The sequence below is a fragment of the Ptychodera flava genome, chromosome 18 (genome assembly GCF_041260155.1).
Source record: "Ptychodera flava strain L36383 chromosome 18, AS_Pfla_20210202, whole genome shotgun sequence".
Classification (NCBI taxonomy): domain Eukaryota; kingdom Metazoa; phylum Hemichordata; class Enteropneusta; family Ptychoderidae; genus Ptychodera; species Ptychodera flava.
In genome coordinates, this window is record NC_091945.1 from 6288014 (window position 1) to 6310126 (window position 22113).

General features: G+C 38.7%; 1 long non-coding RNA gene across 1 annotated transcript; it reads left to right on the forward strand.

Moving 5' to 3' along the window:
- The first annotated feature begins 20415 nt into the window (after positions 1 to 20415).
- Positions 20416 to 21687, forward strand: LOC139116732 (uncharacterized). The gene is made up of 2 exons (XR_011548361.1): positions 20416 to 20583; positions 21463 to 21687. It is a non-coding gene; the product is annotated as an uncharacterized lncRNA (long non-coding RNA).
- The last annotated feature ends 426 nt before the right edge of the window (positions 21688 to 22113 follow it).

Below are 22113 nucleotides of genomic sequence, written 5' to 3' on the forward strand. Positions count from 1 at the left end.
TTCTTTTATAATAGTTTTGTTGTCTATCTTGTTCGGTGTGTAAAATAGTACTAACATCTTTATGTTTTCCCTGAATGGTTTACTAATACTAGTATATTGCTGAGTCAGAACCCAGACAGATAGTCCGTAGTGTCTTGCGCTGAAACCAAGTTGGACTAAAACATCACTGCGCTTCTTCATATCTTTGGACCAGGCGCAGTCGTCGAGTACTATTAAAGTGTTCGTGCCGGCCCACTCGTCCCGTACGTAGGTTAGTGTATCATTCACAGCATCGGGTCCGACCGGAAACACGAATACGTTGTCATCGGCGAAAATGAATCTTTTATTATACGTTTTATTAATCATGAATGTCGGACAAATGAAAACTATATATTCGAATTTCCTTAAGTACGGACCAGTGAGGAGATCCATTACATATTCTGTTTTGCCAGAATCTGTCGGTCCATTTATAATCATGTTGAATGGCGGGGTAGCGTATATTGACATTTCCTCTGGATCTATATACTGTAAATTAATGAATCTCTTCTAGTTCTTTTAAGTTACTGGTTCGAGTTAGATGAAACCCAGTCACATCGACAGCATCTGAATGAACTATATATTTAGTGACTTTATTCCAGTACCTACAATAGTAATGAATATGGCTAAAGATAACAAACCAATTTTGCCGAATTCGTGAATAGGGTCTGCAGATGCTGCCCGTTCCGAAGGCGGGGGGAGGGGAGGGGAGGTCCTCCGACTCGTATCAGTCGCTCCCCTTCGGAACGCTTCGGGCTCGTCCTGCCACTTCACGGGATCCGCCTCCCCCCCTCCTTCCATCTCATGTATAGCACTTTCTCGAACTTCCGTGTTTATATCACCGTTCACCCCGAAGGACATAGATTCTGTTGCGTATTGCAATTCATTATTATAACCTGAGATTGCCGGGCCTGAAAGAATGACCATCTCAGACGGTAAGAGAAGTAAATTGGGTGAGACTGCCATATCAAGTTTGACACCAGTATTCATTATTGTGTCTTGATATCGCCTATAACTAATTACTTTGTCGGTATTACGAATTTCATCTTCGAGGAGAACACCGAATTCTTTTCGGACTTGCTCTGCACTGCCAGTATCACCCACTATTGTACTGCGAATATTAGCTTGTGCGCCGAGTATGCAATATACGTAGGCTTCAAGACTTTCATTGAGGCGGGCTAGGCCAGCCTTTGTTAGTCCCGAGTCTCCCTTCAGAGGAATGAAACTATTGTATTGTCCCTCCGATCCATCATTTCGGAAGAAATAGTAGTGCGGTCGGTCTTTGTCGGACAGTATATGTTTTTTCTTTCCAAAAATTGTATGTGTATAGAAAACGCCTCCGTCGGCGGAGAGGAAAAAGTCATGACCATTGTATACAGCAGCAGGCTGTCGAACGGGCCCACGATTAGTATAATATTCATAACCATAACCAAGACCCTTATTTTGACCTTTTCGATAACGAAAGTCGGACTTCGTTGGACTTATATTTCCAAATTCAGTACATAGAAGTTCATATTGGACGAGATTGTACGGATTGTCGCCCGCTTTGAAGGTGGGGGTATCGTCTGGAAGTGCAACGCCCATTTCGTGAAGGATCCTACGTATTGTAAAATATACATGGAAACGGCAGAATGATCGTATTTGGGGCGGAAATTTCTTATCAAAGAGATGGGCGAATGATATACCACAACCAGTAGTGCTGCACCATACAGCGAAATTCAGTTGCTGGTCCCAGTATTTCATGTTTGGTCCGCCAAGCCAGACATTACTTTCTTTAGCTGATCGATGAGTGATTACGTTATCTTTAAATATATCCCGTGGATGAAAAGTAAATTTTTCTGTCGGCGTTACATATATTTCTAAGTCCATGAGAATAGGTTTTATTCCCCCGTTCGGTTTGGTAGGAATATCAGCATGCTGTACTGTCGGTACGCTCGTCTTATTCAATTGAAAAGCAACTGGGAATAGGTCTGTACTCATTATTCGTGTTTCTATATACATATAGATTTAAATGGAGGAGAATTTTCCCGGAATCCCTGTCGGTACGTTAGGGGTACTAACATTCCAGACTATGTTAATACTTTATTTCGGATTCAGGTTTAAACGAATTTTTTATTTTTTACTAAGAATAGATAACATACTGCAAACAATGGAGAATTTAATAAAGTCATCGGCAGCGGCAAATACGACAGCGCATTCCGAAGGGGCTTTGGAACTACCTTCGGACGCTCGATCCATAATAGAGACTAAACGTGAAAAAATACTCTGTGTCATCGCAAGTGGTCAAAGCAAGTTATTTTTTGGTAAGGAGATTTCAGTTAGAGAAGTGGAAACGTGGAAAGATGAATTCATAACACGAGCCTTTAAAGTCTATGAAGCGAAATACAGTTCTCTTATAAGTGATACCATCACTCAAAGTTTCATAGATCTAGGAGCCCGTGCAATCAGTCAGGTAGTTCCAATCGATGATCGAGATAACTATGCCACTGATCTTAAAAAGGATTTTATTCTAAACAGTGAAATAAAACGATTATCAGGGCGGATAGCGTACACGTGGGGGCCCCTGATTGCTCTAATTTCCACCGGTTTAATTACGGGTAAACATTTAAATTTTAAAAAAATTGGGTTTAATATAGTACCTGAAATAAATGGATTCAACTTCGCAAACGGTTCCGACTCAGCAAACGGAAACGACGACGGAGCCCACACCGCAAACGGAAACGACGACCTTCCCTACGCCACAGCGCAACATAGAGAAAATTTCGTTACCGACGAAGCATCCAGGGAGAGTTGCTGCGGGCAAGAAATTAGCGGAATGGAACAGGCAAAACAAGGAGAAGAAACTAAAAGCAATGAAGGGGAATGATAGCGATGCGGTAGCGACAAACTGTATAAGCCTACCGCCTACAATGAAAGAACAGTGTGATAGCTCACGCGATAATAAATGGTATAATAAATGTTATCTTGTTTTAGGAATTGTGGGAGTTTCATTGACTGCATTAGGACTATATTGGGGGCGTGCTCGACATATTTGTCCCCTCCGGAAAGATCCTCCCCAGAAAGCGAAAAAAACAGAGCCCGTAGCGGCTCCCTCCAGAACAGTTCCGAGGGGAGGGGAGGGGGAGGGGGAGGTTTCCAGCTCCTCTACATTGTATGAGATGGATTAACTCCCCCATATTTTTTATTTTATTTTTCTATTTTATATACTAGTCAGCAATCATGGATACTAAAACAGTTGTAAACACAATGTACGATGGTATTGTAATCGCAGGACTTGCGATGGGATATCTAATGATCTCCAGCAAATTTCTGAAAATGGATATGGGCGATCCAAGTCGACCAAATTTGACTCGCTTGGCAAAATTAGGCGGTGCGACTGCTGCCGCAGTTGCGACCAAAGATCTCCTTGAACAGAAAAATATTATTCCTGCAGAACCTTATACTTTGTAATGGGCACCTTCGGAATATTATTCATCAAAAAAATTATACTTAGTAATGAGTACCTTCGGAATGGAGAGTCGAATAATATTATTCATCGAACACTTATACTTAGTAATATATACATACAACGTACAACGATGATCATTTGGATTGTAAGCAAAACAGGCGAACCGGTTACTGTTAATTTTAACCCTAGCATTGGGATGGCACAGTTTACGAAGATACGACTGCTAGAGTGCGGACTATATAATTCATGGCATAACATAACGAGGGCGAATAATGTACTAAAATATCAAGAAGGAAACGACCCAAAAAATAAGACGACAAAATCAATACGTCCGGGTAACTACAATATTGATACGTTAAACAAAGCAATCGGGTTGAAAGAGAAAATTATTTTGAAAAAAATCTACCGACAGGCCATGTTTATCTAACACTGGCTGAAGATGTTAAAGTCTATTTCAATGCCACAGGTAGCTTCGCCAACGTAGTCGGTTTTTCAGATAAACCTGAGGACAACCCAGTTATAAAAAGTACTATTAGTCCAGGTCGAGCAGATTTCTTAACAGTCACTAAATATATAGTTCATTCAGATGTCGTTGATGTTACTGGAAATTATGTTTCATTTGGCTCTGGTGAATACATACAGGGAAAATTATCGGACTGTTTACAAATACTTCCCGTTCGGGATACAAAAGAAATAAGTGAAAAGGTTACTTACGATTTTAAAAACGGAGCAATTTCTATGCCATTGAGAAAAGGGGGAGATTGGATGAATTCAATTCGTATCTGGATAACTGATCAGGATGGAAACATGATCGATTTCAATAACTGGCCAATTAGCTTTTGTATTGAATTATTGTAGTCGTTCCGAAGGATCCTACCGGTGTAACATAAACCATCCCACGACCAATCCTCCAGCAATATATATCATTTCATATTTCTTTTGCTCAGGACTGGGTTGATAATAATCTGAGAATTGAACTGGCCCTTCGGAACGACCTGATGCATAGTTGGCTTGCGCCGCTGCTTCTTCAAGGATTTCTGCATCTGTATCTCTTAACTCAGCTGCAGCATGTGCGTCCTTTGCTTGATTTTCTCTTTCCCAGTCAGCCTGGAGTAATCTTTTTTCTGACCAGACGTTGCGATCATGTTCAAATTTTTCTAATGCTTTATCATGTCGGACCTTCTCTTCAATAAGAGCCTCACCATTCCCAGAAAGCTTTTGTCCGATAATATTTCCTCCTGTGAATGCCGTTGCATTTAATACAGCACCGAGAACTGTCATTCCTATAGCTGAAGCCATGGTTGTGTATATTACAAGGTATTATTTTAATTTTCACTGTATATAGCATAATTATGTCTGATCCAAGTGGCTTCGGTCTAGGTACAATTCGTATGCAAAATCTTGAGCTTGAAGATTTAAGTGATGTTAAAGTGAACAATAATACTAAGATGGCTGCTAATCATAATAAGGATTACGTCCTTCGTTACAAGGACCGCGAAAAATATTTCGTTTTAGCCAATGCCGCGGTGCCCCACGAGCATGCTGTAGAATTTTCTGAACTTACAGACATTGATGAAACCGTAATTGACGCTACAAAGGCTTCAAACGATCCAACTCCTTTTGCTCTGACGTGGGATTCGGTTAGTCAGAAATTCAGACCTTATAATGTACCACGTAACATCTTAGATATATTGGGTAGTGAAATTGCGGGTGGAGTTACTGAACTGCCAGGAACTCCAAATGTTATTTATTTCGATAGCAATGTTAACAAGTACAAGTTGTTAGATTTTCGTAGTTGGCTTACTCCTACGAATCCATACATTGCACTTCTTGGTATACCGATTCACCTTAAAATTAGTCCTCTTAATACAATAATGAAGGCAGATAATACACTAAGAAGGTGGATAAACGAGGGGGAGAATTATTGCTCGTATACAGCTAGCGGAGTCCAGTAAGATTATTTTGGGACACAACTTTAAAGAAACTGGGTCTTAAAAGTGTCGGTAATGAGGCAGCTGTTCTCACTTTACAGACAGTAAATCAACAGATGACTGATAATATGAAAATACTTCAACATGGTACAGTTCTCATTAGATGTGTAAAGTTAGCTACGGGAGACGAGTTTGACGATTTGGTTGGATATTATGCTATGAAAACAGATAACAGAACAACTTGTGATATTATCATAAGTATTGATAAAGATCGCAATGAAATGAGTATTGAATGTTTTGTTGGTGGAATAGAGTAGAGAACGACTTAGGAACTACATTTGTACGTAGAGATAAAAGAGTGAACACTTTAGATATCAGTACCATTCATCTGAAACGTCTCATTTTGTTTGAAGTAATGGTATTCCGACATATTTTAAGTTCAGAGGAAATTACTAAAATTTTATCTATCGGGTGAACAAGTTCGCACCGATAGGAACTCCGAGTTCAGAAAAAAAAACCTACCGGAAATTCAGACCTCAGTCATGCAGTAGGAAAAAATTCACATCAGCTAGACTCCGCGACTGACTGACAACACGGGTAAAAGTCCCTTTATATAGGCTAGTTTGATGGTGATGACTCACACGGAATTTCCCGTACATGTATAAACATGTTGTGTGTTTATAAATTGTTACGTGCAGAGAAAACGAACAAAAGGGTGAACTCAGCAGTTAACGTTTAAACAAAATTTATTACAAAAATAAAACTAATTGCTAAGTCAGGGATAGAGTACAAGCTTTAAAGTGTACAGATTACTTATCTCAGCTGGGACGGCAAAGCTCCAGTCTCAGAGTTGTAACAGTCAGTTGGATGAATGAACAGTCCTTGCAGGCTTGAAGCTGCACAAAGTCCACAGTATAAATCCAGCGTTGACAGTGAAGGTCTTGAAAAGTCTTGAGAATGACTACTGCTGGAGTTTAGTAACACACAAGAGACACGATCCCAAAAGTCTGACTGGAAGCTGTGCACGTCCCTTTTATAAAGGCATATAAGAACAATCTAGAACTTTTATTGACATGCTAATTACTGTTCTAAAATTATCTCCCTTACACAACTAATCAACTTTCCAGAACATTCCAAACATGACTAATTGAATTCAAGGTTGTGAGGTCATCAAGGGCAGTGACCTTGAGAATGTTCTAGACTAATTGAACTCAGGTCATGATGAGTGTGGGGGGAATGACCTACATAACACACCCCCTCTTCAAAAAAAGAAAATTTTTCAAAGAAAAATCTTTCTTTACAAATGTAATCTTGAAAAGGATTTAAGTACTCAAATTTTGTTTTACTCTAAAGTAAAGTTTCTTGAAAGTGAACAACAATAAAATTTCTTGAAAGTGAACAACAATAAACTCTAAATACGAGAGAGACAGTCTGCAATTAAATTGTCTCTGCCTTTGATATGTCTAATGTCAAGATTAAACTCCTGTAACATTAAACTCCATCTTAGCAATCTCTGATTTTTGCCTTTAAATTTCTGCAGAAAAACAAGAGGGTTGTGATCAATATAAACCACTATTGGCTGATTTGAAGAAGTAACATAAACTTCAAAATGCTGTAAAGCTAATATCAAAGATAAACACTCTTTTTCAATTGTAGAGTAGTTTCTCTGGGATTTGTTAAATTTGCGTGAAAAATAGCAAACAGGATGATCTATACCATGACTATCCTCTTGCAATAAAACAGCACCAGCAGCCGTATCACTAGCATCTACAGCTAATTTGAATGGCAAAGTGAAATCTGGTGCAGACAACACTGGGGCACTTTGCAGTATGGCTTTAAGTGTATCAAATGCCTGTTGGCATTGCTCTGACCAAACAAACTTTACTTTCTTTTTAAGTAAGTTAGTCAAAGGCTCAGTAATTGTGGAGAAATTTGGACAGAATTTTCTGTAGTAACCAGCCATACCGAGAAAGCGCATCAGTTGTCGTTTGCAGTTTGGTATGGGAAAACTTGAAATGGCACTGATTTTGGCATCAACAGGTTTTACCTCACCCTGTCCTACAGTGTGTCCGAGGTAAGTCACCCTCGCCCAGCCAAACTCAGATTTGGCAAGGTTGACAGTCAACATTGCTTTACTCAGTCTCTCAAAGAACTTCCGCATGAGCTTGATGTGTTCCTCCCAGGTGTCACTATACAGGACGACGTCGTCAACGTAAGCTGCACATCCGTCTAGCCCGGATATGACGTCGTTGATCATCCGTTGGAACGTTGCCGGAGAGTTCTTCATTCCGAATGGCATCACCTTGTACTGAAATAATCCGTCTGGTGTAACAAAGGCGGATATTTCACGAGCACGATCCGTCAGAGGGACTTGCCAAAATCCCTTCAGTAGGTCAAATTTCGTCACATACTTGGCTTTTCCCACTCGGTCGATGCAGTCATCAATCCTCGGGATTGGGAAAGTGTCTGTCTTTGTTAAAGTGTTGACCTTCCTAAAGTCCGTGCACATACGATAACTGTGATCTGATTTGGGAACAAGTATGCACGGCGAACTCCAGTTACTTTTACTGGGTTCAATAAAGTCATTGTCCAGCAGGTATTTGACTTCTTCCTGGAGATATTTCGCTTTTGTTGGATTCAGTCTGTATGGATGTTGTTTTACAGGCTTACTGTCCCCAACATCAACGTCGTGATAGATGACGTTTGTCCTCGTTTGAACATCTTGAAACAGGTGTTTATATTCGTGGAGCAGTTCTTTCACCTGTTGTTGTTGTTCTGGCTGGAGGTGTGCCAACTTTGTAGACTCCAGCTTCTCCAGGATTTCTGAGTTCTGAAGCTTGACCGAGCCCAGCTTTGAGTTTAGAGTATTTTCACTCAAGTCAGTTTCAGTATCACTATCTTCATAATGGCCAGAACTGACGGTACTGACAGGCTGAGTTATAGTAGGATTATCCCTATCCAAATATGGCTTAAGCATATTTATGTGACATAGCTGTTTTTGTTTTCGCCTGTCAGGTGTTATTATGATGTAATTTAAATCACTCAATTTCTTATCAATTAGATATGGCCCAAAGTAACGAGCATGGAGTGGTTTGCCAGGAATCGGAAGTAGAACAAGAACCTTTGACCGCGTTCAAACTTCCGTTTTGAGGTGTTTTTATCGTATTTGATTTTCATTGACTGCTGAGATGACTCAAGATTTTCTCTGGCTAATTCACATGCTTTAGAGAGTTTTGTACGAAAATCTGACACATATTGCAAAATATTCAGACAATCATCATCGTCTGATAGGAATTTCTCTTTAACGAGCTTAAGTGGGCCACGGACTGTATGTCCAAATACAAGCTCAAATGGGCTAAAACCAAGAGACTCCTGAATTGACTCTCTAGCAGCAAAGAGCAAAAAATGAATTCCTTCATCCCACTGCTTCTCTGTGTCAAAACAGTAGGTCCTAATCATGTTTTTCAAAGTTTGATGAAATCGCTCAAGAGCACCCTGACTTTCTGGATGATAGGCGGATGACCTATACTGTTTAATGCCTAGCTGATCCATTACTTGTTGAAAAATTCCAGACATAAAGTTGGAGCCTTGATCGGACTGGACACATTTAGGGAGGCCAAATAAAGTGAAAAATTTGACTAAGGCTCTCACTATAGTCTTTGTCTTTATATTTCTCAGTGGTATGGCTTCGGGGAACCGAGTTGATGTACACATTATTGTCAGCATGTACTCATTTCCTGATCTGTTTTTGGTAGGGGCCCAACACAGTCTATTAGTATCCTACTAAATGGTTCTTGAAATGCAGGAATTGGCTGTAAAGGGGCCTTTGGAATGGTCTGATTTGGCTTTCCTACCATTTGACATGTGTGACAAGTTTTACAGAAATGTGCTACATCCTGCCTGAGATTAGGCCAATAAAAGTGACTGAGAATTTTATGATAAGTTTTCCTGACTCCTAAATGACCAGCCCAGGGCGTTTCATGGGCCAGGCGCAATATTTCAGCACGATAGGGATTTGGAACCACAATTTGATGTTTTATAGCCCAATCGTCATCAACCAAAACATCTGGAGGTCTCCATTTACGCATGAGAATACCAGATTTTGTATAATAGGAAACAGAGCTATCCGAAGTTTTACCTTCATCATCTACCCTGTCAAACAAAGACAAAATATCTGGTCTTTGTGTTGTTCTGCAATGAGATTTGATCTAGAAAATGTCTGACTTTGGTCAGCAGTTTTACTGGAAGTTGCAAATCCACGAGGGATAACGGAATGATCCGTGTCAAACACCTGACTGAGAAAGGTGTCATTTAAGTCAACATCTGTGACATTATTTTTGAGAGTATATTTGATTCTCGGAAGTTTTCTTTGACATGGCTCGAGTAATGGCACATGATGGGAAAAGGCCGGGAATGTCTTCCTCTATTGGCTCTGGATTTTGATCTAAACTAGGATTATCAGTCACAAGTGGATTAGTAATGACCTTGTCCCCAGCAAGGTCGTTTCCAAGAAGAAGGTGAATCCCTTCAAAAGGCAAAAAAGGCCTAATACCTAAAGTCACAGGTCCAGAAACAAAGTCCGAAGACAAATAGACATTATGGAGAGGAACAGGAATAAAGTCATTGCAATCTACCCCCTTAATAAGAACTTTAGAACCTGAAAATGACTTTTCAGAAAACGGCAGGGTATCTGCCAACAAAAGAGACTGGGAAGCCCCGGTATCTCTTAAAATTTTGACAGGGGTAGCGGAAGAAAAATCACTAGAAAGTGATATAAAACCATCATGAATAAATGGTTCGAAAATACCCATAATGCTATCTTGAGAAGAATTGACCTTGACCTCATTAATTGGGGATGAGAGGGGTTTAACCTCAGAAAATGTGTTGCACACATTATTAGACTCTAATTGAGTTGATGAAGAAATAAAGCCGGTGGGCTTAGATCCACTTTGACCACTTTGACCTTCACGTTTTCTTTTCAATTTGAAACACTCTGACATTAAATGGCCGTCTTTCTTGCAATAATTACAAGAAAGTGTACCGAACTGTTTGTCAGAAGGAGATTGAGACTTGGGATCTGATGATGTGGAAGTGTTACTTGAATTTTGTGAACTGTTGTCATTTGATTTTCTACTGTCCTTTGAGAAATTCTTGGATGAAAAGGAGGAGTTAAATTTACCTGCATTGTTTCTGTAGGAAAAGGACTGGGATGGTTTGCTGAGAAATGAAGATTTGTGGGTCAATGAATAATCATCGGCCAAACGTGCAGCAACCTCCAATGTATCTGCCTTTTGTTCATTGATAAACGTCTTGATGTCACTCCGGATGCACCTTTTAAATTCCTCAATCAAAACAGTTGTCGTAATTTGTCATAATTCTGACTGACCTTTTCCGAAGAGCACCAACGGTCAAAACAGTTGTTCTTTTGTTCGAGCAATTCAACGTAAGTTTGATCCTTCACCTTCTCACAATCCCTAAATTTCTGACGGTAAGCTTCAGGCACCAACTCATAGCCCTTGAGAATTAATTCCTTCACAGAATCATAATCTGAAGCCTGCTCTACTGACAACTGAATGTAAATTTCTCTGGCTTTACCCACCAAAGCACTCTGCAAAAGCATAGACCAGGACTCCTTAGGCCAATTCAGACTCTGAGCAATTTTCTCAAAATGAAGGAAATATTTATCAACATCCTTTTCTTGGAAAGGGGAACTAGCCTGAAATGCTTAGTGATGTCAAACTTGTCTGAAGGGAAGAATTTTCCTGACTGTCCAAGCTCTAAACGTTTTATTTCTACCTGCAATCGCTGTTCTTCTAATCGCAATTCTTTTTCTTTCTGTCTTTCTTCCATTTCTAACTGCATTTGTATTTTTTCCTTTTCTAATGCCTGTCTCTCTTTTTCCATTTGTAATTCTTTTTCTTTCATTTGTAATTCTTTTTCTTTCTGTCTTTCTTCCGTTGCTAACTTTTCACGTGCCAAATCTGCCTGTATTTCTAACTCTAATTTTCTGAGTTCAAAGGAAGACTCAGGTTCATAATCTTTTAAGGCAGACTCCTCAAAATGGCCTGCATTAACTAAATGTTTTGCAATCTTGAACTGTATTTCTCGCTTGCGCATAGATCTTTTGACATCTACTTTAAGGAAATTTGCCAGTGCTATGAGGTTGTCTTTTCTGAGGGAATTAAATGTGTCCTGATCAAGGTCATCCATAAATTCGTCTGGCTTAAATTCCGCCATGATTAAATTTCGCTGAGTTCACAGTATATAGTAGTTTTGAAAAGGCTGTCAAAATGTTGTCAAACGGCTCAAAATATTCGTCTCCCGGACGAGCCCCAATTTTGTTACGTGCAGAGAAAACGAACAAAAGGGTGAACTCAGCAGTTAACGTTTAAACAAAATTTATTACAAAAATAAAACTAATTGCTAAGTCAGGGATAGAGTACAAGCTTTAAAAGTGTACAGATTACTTATCTCAGCTGGGACGGCAAAGCTCCAGTCTCAGAGTTGTAACAGTCAGTTGGATGAATGAACAGTCCTTGCAGGCTTGAAGCTGCACAAAGTCCACAGTATAAATCCAGCGTTGACAGTGAAGGTCTTGAAAAGTCTTGAGAATGACTACTGCTGGAGTTTAGTAACACACAAGAGACACGATCCCAAAGTCTGACTGGAAGCTGTGCACGTCCCTTTTATAAAGGCATATAAGAACAATCTAGAACTTTTATTGACATGCTAATTACTGTTCTAAAATTATCTCCCTTACACAACTAATCAACTTTCCAGAACATTCCAAACATGACTAATTGAATTCAAGGTTGTGAGGTCATCAAGGGCAGTGACCTTGAGAATGTTCTAGACTAATTGAACTCAGGTCATGATGAGTGTGGGGGGAATGACCTACATAACAAAATAGGTCAGACAGAACGAGTTTCTACATGTCACGGATCACTACCAGCATCTGTGGTTACTGTACTGACATGTAGTGACATGTTCTGCCCACTGGATTAATTTAGATAACCATCTGTTAGCCATATCAATAACAAGCCCCGTTCCGTCTCCGGGGGTTACTGCATATTGGAGCAGTTCTGGGAATTATTTTTAGTATATATTGATGTTAGGTGCAGTCATAGCTAGCGCTGACTCAGGAACTCCCTCTTTACGCGCATGTGCGTAAGAGGGAGTTCCCTGTGTTAAAAACAAGATGTTTTTTAGGAAAAACAAGATGTTTTGTAGGAAAAACAAGATTCATCCCAAAGGCCAAATATTTCTTACTACTTTCACTGATAATTACAGTACATTTACCAATGATTTTGACGATGAGATACAGCTGGATACTGATACACTACCTAATTAGGTTTGTCAGTTTGCTCGCGAATTTACCCTTTTAGTGGTCAACTTTTACAACTTTGCGCCAACATTAGACAGACTAAGACAGCAGGTGACGCAGCAAGATGTCTGTAAACTAATTTACTATGTAGTATGTTTATATCTTTACAGCAGCTATCAGTTTCAATGGTGACACACACAGAGACTGGTTGCCAAGTTTTACAAGCAGTTCAAATTCACGGAGAGGTGGTAAAAGAACGATGTTACTGCAAATTTAGACTCAGAGGACAGTGTTCTTTGTAGTTGAATATCAATAAAGTTCATGACTTCAAAAATAATAGAGTGATGTGTAAAATGAACAAACTTTACTTTGGTTATCAACAAATGAATGACACACATTTCTCAATGAGCTGACATCGGGGCCTACTTCAGTACGAAGTGAACTTGGGGTTTCAGGTGAACGTCATTTGTTTTCTATATTGACAAAATTGTAGCGACAAGCGATAAAAACATTGCAACATTGTAAGAGTGTTTATCATTTCTAGTTGATCCGACGTTTCTATTAAACACAAAATAATAGTGTTCTTTGTAGTTGAATATCAATAAAGTTCATGACTTCAAACAAAATCTACAACTAACAACACAAATCGATCTGAAAGAATCAGAACATTTGAGTAGCGATAGCAATGTCTGGAAGTCAGGGCTTTGAGTCAGCAACTTTCTAGTCTAATAAAACTCAGACAACGAGATGTTCTGGTATTGCCAGCCATGGGGGGGCTTTGTATACATACGCTGACACGTAATTAGCAGCTATCAGTTTCACTGGCGTAATGATCTGTACATTTGTACAAACAGACGTTGAACCAGCAAAAAACGCATCACATCACACATCACTCTATTATTGACAAACCTAATTAGGTAGTGTATCAATATCCAGCTGTATCTCATCGTCAAAATCATTGGTAAATGTACTGTAATGTATATGCAAGGTGAAAAATCTTGATGATGTTTGATACATGAACTCGAACCAGTTTTAGATTTTGCAATGTCTATTATTGTGTTGTGAAGTACCTGAGTTATTTATATCATGCCCATTCATTTTATCGAAATAAATCAGTGTAGATATTAAAGTATTGACAGTTGGTCCAACGAGACATATTTTGGAGAGTTTATTCGCAGTCAAGTTGACTTTGACACCACGTCCTACATCCACCTACGTTCTTACACTTTACTTCGATAAGGGCACTGTGAGACAGTTGCCATATTCAGAAATTTCGAAATTTCGAAGGGTCTAAGAAGTGTGATACTAGCAATCGATTTCATAGCATGCCGTTTGGAGATGTTATAATTCAGAGTTGTTAAACAAAGGTACACGCTTAACCTTAAAAAACAGGAAAATAATAGAGGATGTTATGTCCACCAAATTTCTATGGAATTGGAACACTAAAGATATAATCAGTGGATTGATTGTCATACACACATTTTACGAACAATACACTCTCCGTCAAGAACTATTTTAGACCCTGACGATATTCGATGCGACCCCTACTTGTCAAAGATCAAAATATGGCCTTCAGCGAGTTGGATACGAGACAGGATGTCCGGTCTGCTTTTAATACTTTGAAGCGGTTAACAGCGCTGGGCAGCTGCTATATTTAGAAATTTAATACCGGGTTCAATGGTCAAACACTGGTACGATACTTGCATGTAAACAGCATTCACAGTACCCAGTTTTGATGATTCACTTGATTCACAAAATTGTGTGCTTCCCAGGGCCATAGGTTGTGAAGTTGTTGTGAGTAAGGCCATTCTTATGTCTTGTTTAGTTTTCTAAAAATACAGTCGACTTCAGTCATATTTTAATGTGTGCATGATGTATGTGATGACATCATGATTTCAAATCATTCTAGTTTTCAAACTGGGGTTTTAAGATTTCATCATCGATGGGCTTAGTTATATTGTCCACGCAAGCGTTATTATTTGTGGAATATTAACATAATCCAGCCAAGTTTTGCTGATTTGTCAAAAATTTTGAAAAATTACACAATTTAAGACCTGTTATCGCCAGAGCTTTTGGTGTATTACGACCATCTTTCCGTCAGTGTTATTCGGCTATTTTACTGATAAAACTAAGGCGGACAGAGCAGGAACCCGGGAGGGCAGCACGTCTGTGTTCACTGAATCGCTCTTTTATATAGATACCAGTATCGCATTACATCGATGTCATGTAGTAGGGCACGCATTGATTTGGTTTGGAATAATAACGATGCACCCAGAACCACAAATGAGTTGTTAATTCTCAAAATGGCAGCTCGACGCATGTCCCTTCCGCTGTTATTGTTTTCGTGACGTATATTTAAGATCAAAGTCTATAATGTTATGTCGTCCCTAGATGACCTCAGATGACCTTAGATATCATGGGTTCACATTTGATGATCAGGTGGGGTTTGGTGTATCTGTGTCGTCGCAACAAAATTTCATGTCATCACTATCAGGGCAGTACAATGTAGAAATGCTGAGTCTCAGAAAGAATATTCGGCTGCTCATTTTCCAAACACAGTCCGGTTCTCTCCATGCGGATGGAGGAACTATGTCCAAAACAAACAAACAAACTTGTAACTCTTCTATGTCCACATACATCACCTCTCCTATACAAAAAAGAAGTTGTATATCATACACGCTGTAGATTCACATGGTATCAATGTTCAATCTTAGCCAATGAATTATTTTATTATTTAGCCACCTAGGCATCTGTGATGTAAGATGTGAAAAATATCTTTAATTTATCTAAATTTATCTAATGTCACAAACAAGTGACTTTACTCAACCCTCTCTCATTTTAGAACAAGTTCCGCTATGCACAAAAAGTCAGCGAAATTTTCGGAAGATTTTGCCTTTGCTTTCAAACTTTGGTTATTTTTGTGATATACAAAATAAGTAAGCAAATAGTCACCTCAGCCTACTAGGCGTTATTTGATGCTTTCAAGTTGGAAATTACCGATAAAGTGCCTTGCTGACGTTCTTTCTGTTCTATTTAGAAACTCGTTAACGAGTGACAATTTTGCAATCGAATTCCTTACTACCGGTATTGTTGAGCTGATACCACCATGTTTACGACACGCCATCAAAACAAGTAATGAGAGGGTATTTCCGCGTTATACCTCCTATATTACGTATTGGTCCCACGTCTTTCAGTAGAACACAGTAAGTCGCCAAGAAAACGGTGAATAACATTCCTGCATATGTGACATTCATTACGTACGATCTACGAAATTCTTACGACTTGCTGTCATGGTTTAAGAGAGATGGGGCATAGATATATTTCTAGAAGTACATGCCACCATAATTCGTGTATCATCCAGACGAAAACAAATAATTTGCATATCATAGGAGGGACTGTAATCCCTACACTTCTGACGTCATCGCTTTAACAATTCTAATGATTTGAATCGTTTGATAATCAACGGTAATGAAGAGTTTTGGAAAAAATAGGAAATGTCCACTTTTATCTGTTATTATCTATGGCAACTGAATGTTTATTCACGTCAATATAAAATGTTACATGACCTCATCGTAAGTATCTGATCTGAAAATGGACAGATTTATTGACTTGTTTGTTGTTATTTTAATCCGGTACATTAAGGACTCTCGTTGTTCATGAATAAAAATATCACAAACCAACAAAATAGACTAATTATAGAAATGTGGCCCAATTGGGTTTTTCACACGTGTGAACCTGGGTGACCCATTTCATGTTGTTGTTATGATCAGAAAGTTTAAAGTACACTCGAACCCAAACATTGTTCGATGTGTACAAGAAAATAGGACATTATGTCATCGATCACGTTTCAAGTTTGTCAAACGCAATTGATAGAAAAAAACTATACATGTAAAAAGAGCTAGATTCCAGATATCTTGCAAAGTACGCATTTATCTTCGATTTCCTAATACTAGTACAGTTTACGTCAATTCTTACTGCAAAGCTATTTACTAATTTAAAACTTATTAACACTTTCTCTGAAATTTTGAATAGTATCTGTTGTCCAAAACTCGTCTTATGGTAATGGCGTTTACCAAACCAAATGTCTCGTACGGTATTAGGCAGATTACTCCTGCCATGGACAGAGATAATCCAGACAATAGGACAATGGTCGGGTCGGAGATGGATCAGAGCGGGTGTCGGAGATGTTAAAGGTATACTGTCACCTGTTCCAATTTTGCCACAGTTACCATGGAAAGAGAAAATCTAACCAATCACAGATTTTAAGCGGGTGGCCGCTTTTTAAAAACATCGCCCTCACATGGGCATTTTGAATACCAAGGAACGCCCCTTTGACCATATATGGGCATATTTAGATTACAGGTGCCTGTATACCTTTAATGGCCAGGGGTATCTATTCTAGAACCATATTCATGTGGTGAACATGATAACAATTCATTTTAGGCTACGTTGACAAATAACGGTTGGGGGGGGGGGGGGTCTGGAGGAATCGCTATTGTAATCTTCTTTTTTCAGATCCCCTCGAAACCCTCAAAAATCTTCAACTCCCCCGTTTATATGACCCCATCTTTTCTCTTTAATATTTGATTATTCTCATATGCCAGATTCAAAACTCCCTAATTACTTCCAAGTCTTCTGGTCTTCCGTGTGTTGCTTTCTGGCCTGATCTTGTGTACAAGTGTGTTTCACTGTCATGAGCGTCACAGCTATCTCTGTCACTGCCAGTATGCAGTGACAGGGACACTGCCTCCCTCCCCGGGCGGTGACACTCTCAGAGAGCACGGGCATTCATGCTCGTTCCACAAAATTTCAAGATCCACTTAATCTGGGATTTTTTAACGAGAAAGATCCCCTTGTTTTGAATAATATTGGAGAAAATACGACCAAAAAATATCCCCTTTACTTACAAAATCCAGGAGAGGGAGACGTAATATTAGAGTCAGGTCAATGCTGAATTATGATATTGTTTTTACATATAAACACATCCGAGTCTGAAAGAAACTGTTAAATTTGGAACAGGAGTGTCAAAAGCATAGGAGACGCACAATTGAACTTTGGTGAACTTTGAGTGTCTGATAGGTATTGCCCGGGATATTTCAAACTTTTCTCAGGCCAGATTTTTGGAAAAACTCCCCTTTTTCCTGATTTCACGGACCCGTGATAGGGAAGAAAAAACACCCTTCCCCGTGATTTTGGGAACACGCATGGATACCCATTGCCCCGACAGTGCCACCACCGGGCACTGCCCGTAGGTAGTAGCTGTGTCAACTTTGATAAGGGAACGAGCACAATTAACGGCAGGGGGGGGGCGGAAGAGAAAATATGTGGTGCGTATATTTTTTACAGGCCCCCCCCTAACACCAGCAAAAATTTTAGTGGCCCCCCCCCCCATCACCGGCAACAAAATTTTTGTGGCCCCCCCCCTCCCCAAAAAAGAAAGATTACATAGGTACAAAGTTGTACACATATATATAATCCTTATAACTTTTAATATATGCTTTAGTGAAAACAACATTCTTGCATTCTTGAAATAAATAATAAACAAATAAATATATAAATAATAAACAAATAAAATAACTTTACTTCAACTGAGTATCTGTATGATGTTTTCAGATGTTGGGGAAAAATGTATAACATGACCGTTGTGATTTCAATGCACTTTCCACAACCCAGTGTCTGCCTTTCTATGACTACCCAAGATATTCAATGTTACTCCACTGTAATAACAGTCTGCCATTGAAATAGTCCTTCATGGGCTAACTATAAAAGACCCATTAATGCCATTTTTTCCTCCTTTTTTTCAGTATTTTTTTCCTGTGTGTCCACTACGTATTCTAGTTCTGAACTGCCTATTAGCCAGTCCACATTCCTGTGTGGAACAGGTTGAATGGTTATTTGAGGAAAACTAGGCAGTCCATAGCAGTCCAACCTGCCACATGCCAGTATTGGAAATATGACATGTTAAAATTTGAACATTCATCACTGGCAATGAATGTGAAATCAGACTCAGCTATGTGAAGTAACCATTCATTAGCAGTCCTATTGAATTCATGATAGAAGGGAAGATTGTCAATGGATTGAATGGTAGCTTACACATGTGGCGGTAAAAATTTAGACATGCATTAATAAACTCCAAGGACTGACTTGTTATCAATTCTCATGTTTTCACATCCCTATTGTCTATTTAATTTATGAAGTTACAGCCTATCCCAACTCTACACTCATGTGTAGAGTTGATTTTACTTGGGTTAAGTTTTTCAGGTGAAGTTACTCATGTTTGCACTATAGAAATGCCACATGGGTCACATTTACCAGTTAAATTGTTCATAGACTTAAATATTTAGTGGCTACAGAAGCAACGGTTTGCCATTTTAAAGTGACAGTATAAAGCTGTAATTTTTTGATTTTATTAATATTTTGTTATGTATCAACTGCACTTACTTCATTGGTTCACAAATTTAAGTTGAATTAGCTCGTTGATATTATCAATACAACCAACATACACTTTGTGTGCATGTATATTATAAAAGTTCACTGTTATTGTGTTCAATTGAAGTTTAGTCCAGACCAAAATGTGTTTACCAACAATAACAATGCTGACTGTACGTAATACAGGTTGTGAAGATTGGATATTTGAACGTGTTTTAGAAAATAGAATAACATTAGCAATACTGGCTAACATGACTTTGAAAAAGGAGAAAAACCTGTAGTCGATGTACGAAGAACACAATTTCTGCCAAAATTATGAAGTTACAGCCTATCCCTTAAATATAATAGCATTGGTTTCATTCATCTCCATTCAAAAAACGAGACCAGGGATTTTCAGTATAAACCAATGAATATGACAAGAGGGAAGTCATGCAGATGGCTGCAAACGTCTGTGAGCAGCCTCTAAATTAAATCAGCACAGATCAAATTTTAAACATCGTTTATTTTTATTTTCAAAATGTGCAATAATAAACACATGTTCACCGCTAAATATTCCATATGATCGTAACCTGCATTCTATTGAAAGGTACTCACATTTCCAGACGTAATATGGTTGGATCTGTCATTAAATTTTTCTCATACGGTCCACGTTTTCGCGTACGTCCGTCAGCAACTGGCTATGATGTGCAGTCATGTACATGTACGTCAGATCATCACACAACGACGAACACACTTGCGACGGTTCTGCATCTGCCATTGTAAAACTTTCGCGATTACAACTTACATAAAACTTAATGGAAACGCAGTACAGGTACTGTTCATCCCCAAACCGTTCAAAAGTCGAGCCGGATGGACTAACGGTTCTGACGATGTATGATGTCGTGACTTTGGAGAGAGTTGTGTTGGAAGAGTGGACGGGACGCAACAGGGTATGAACGTAAGGGTCCCGTAAATGAGTATGCTTGGATTTAACGAGGCTGATCAGAATTGCAACAGGGTTCACTTAGTGTGTTGGACGTCCGTATTTTAACTGATCTATTCATATAAAGTCAATTTTTGCTTATTAGAAAAATCTAAAAGAACAGTTTACGCGTACTTGAAATGTCAAAATTTTGCGACGATCACGACCCTTGACCTTTCGAATTTGACCAATGCTTTGTGTTCCCACACGATCACATTGCATCTCTCAAATGAGATTGCGCAGATTTTTTTGAAGTAATGGCTGTTCAGACCAGCTGAATCTTACGAATTATGGCTGATTTCTCGGTCATTTCTTCCCCCAGTGACGACACATTTTGAGTCAAAACAGCAAGTGAGTTAGGTCTAAGTGGTAATGTTTCAGTTGGCATGAAGGTAAAGTGTATTTCCCCGCGACAGTGTTGGATGCAGTGACCGAGATAGCAAGTCGTCGTGGACGATAATTTTCCATTCATCCGGTAGTATTTGAAATGCATATTTATAAAGGGCAATTACGAAATTAGTATGCCTTATAGAGAGGCTTTTCTCTGCACATTGATGTTTTCCTGGGAAGCTTGGTTTTTTATATGGCCCGACATTTTTAACCTGAGCTTTAGGGGTGAAAAGAAAGTACGTATCTGTATACCTGGACAGGGCGGAGGAAGGTGTACAGTGTGGCCATTAACGCAAAACAAAGCTGGGCTTGAACAACGCCTAAGCTTAGTTTGCGTCCATGGTCTCACTCAGTGCAAAAACACTGCTATAAAAAAATAGGCGAAATGAAAATATTTAAAAGAAAACCAAACTACCGGTAGATCGTAGGATGAACATGGCTATGTAAACTTATGATTGTTTGTACCACCCGGTCTTACTTGCATTTTTTACTTTTTTGTACATGTTTACTTTTAAAATCCATTGTTAATATGATATTGCCAGGTAAGAAGCCTTGTATTGAAAGACAGAAAAAATTTAAGAAATGTGATACGTCTTAATTTTCAAGGGACAGCAGCTGTAATTTTTAATGAGTTCAATAACTTGTTTGCCTCATGTATTAACATACTTTCTTGTATTGATTCAAATTATGATATGTGATGCCCTCACTTTGTAAAGATGTACATAAATTAATCAGAATAGTGGCTGTGGCAACTAGTCAAGTCAATACAACGTACACAAGCCCAATACATTTCTAGACATATATGTTACACTTTCAATGTATTAATTTTGCACTCGCAAAGATGTATGTAAAAAATTCCTCTTTGTGTATGTAACAAATTACACACATGTTCTGAAACTTTATTGTAAGTTGACATCTTAATAAATGTTGCTAAGTTCATTCTCTTCTTTCTGTTTCATTTCAGTGTGCATGTCAGCCAAGGCCCAAGAGAAATTTGGCAAGAATAATCATGACTTACGTAAAGAAGTCTTCAATGTCAAATTTCAAAACAAAATAGGACATGAAAGACGAGACTTGGCCAGAGTTAAATGAACTCTTTTAAAAACTAATCTTTGACTAAATCACTTTTCACTGTGTCTATGAAATTTGTTGAAGCCAAAAATTTATTAAATTGGTCATCAGACTTACAGATATGTTTTGTGCTTTTTATTTTGAACGTTTGGAAAGGTGAGTCTGCTTGTGTTTGCTGTGTTCAGGTGAGTCAGAGTTGCTTTTAACTCTGTTTGGCCTGTCTTAGTTTTAGGCCAAATATGGTTAAATTACATCTCCAACCAATTGTATCATATAATTCACCGAAAGAGGCTGTGTAAAAGTACTTGATTTTACTGGAATTTGATTTCACTTATTTGATGTTTGCTTACACCTTGCAAACATGCAAATGTAACAATGTTTACCAATTCATAACGGCAACATCAAAATAAGTAAAATCGGGTGTCAAATCAGTACTTTTCATGGTGCTCTTTTTCTGCCAGGATGACCCTGTCATTCATATGTGCATTCAAAATAACCATTCGTTCACATACATGTGAGTGGATTCAGAATAACCATTCGTTCA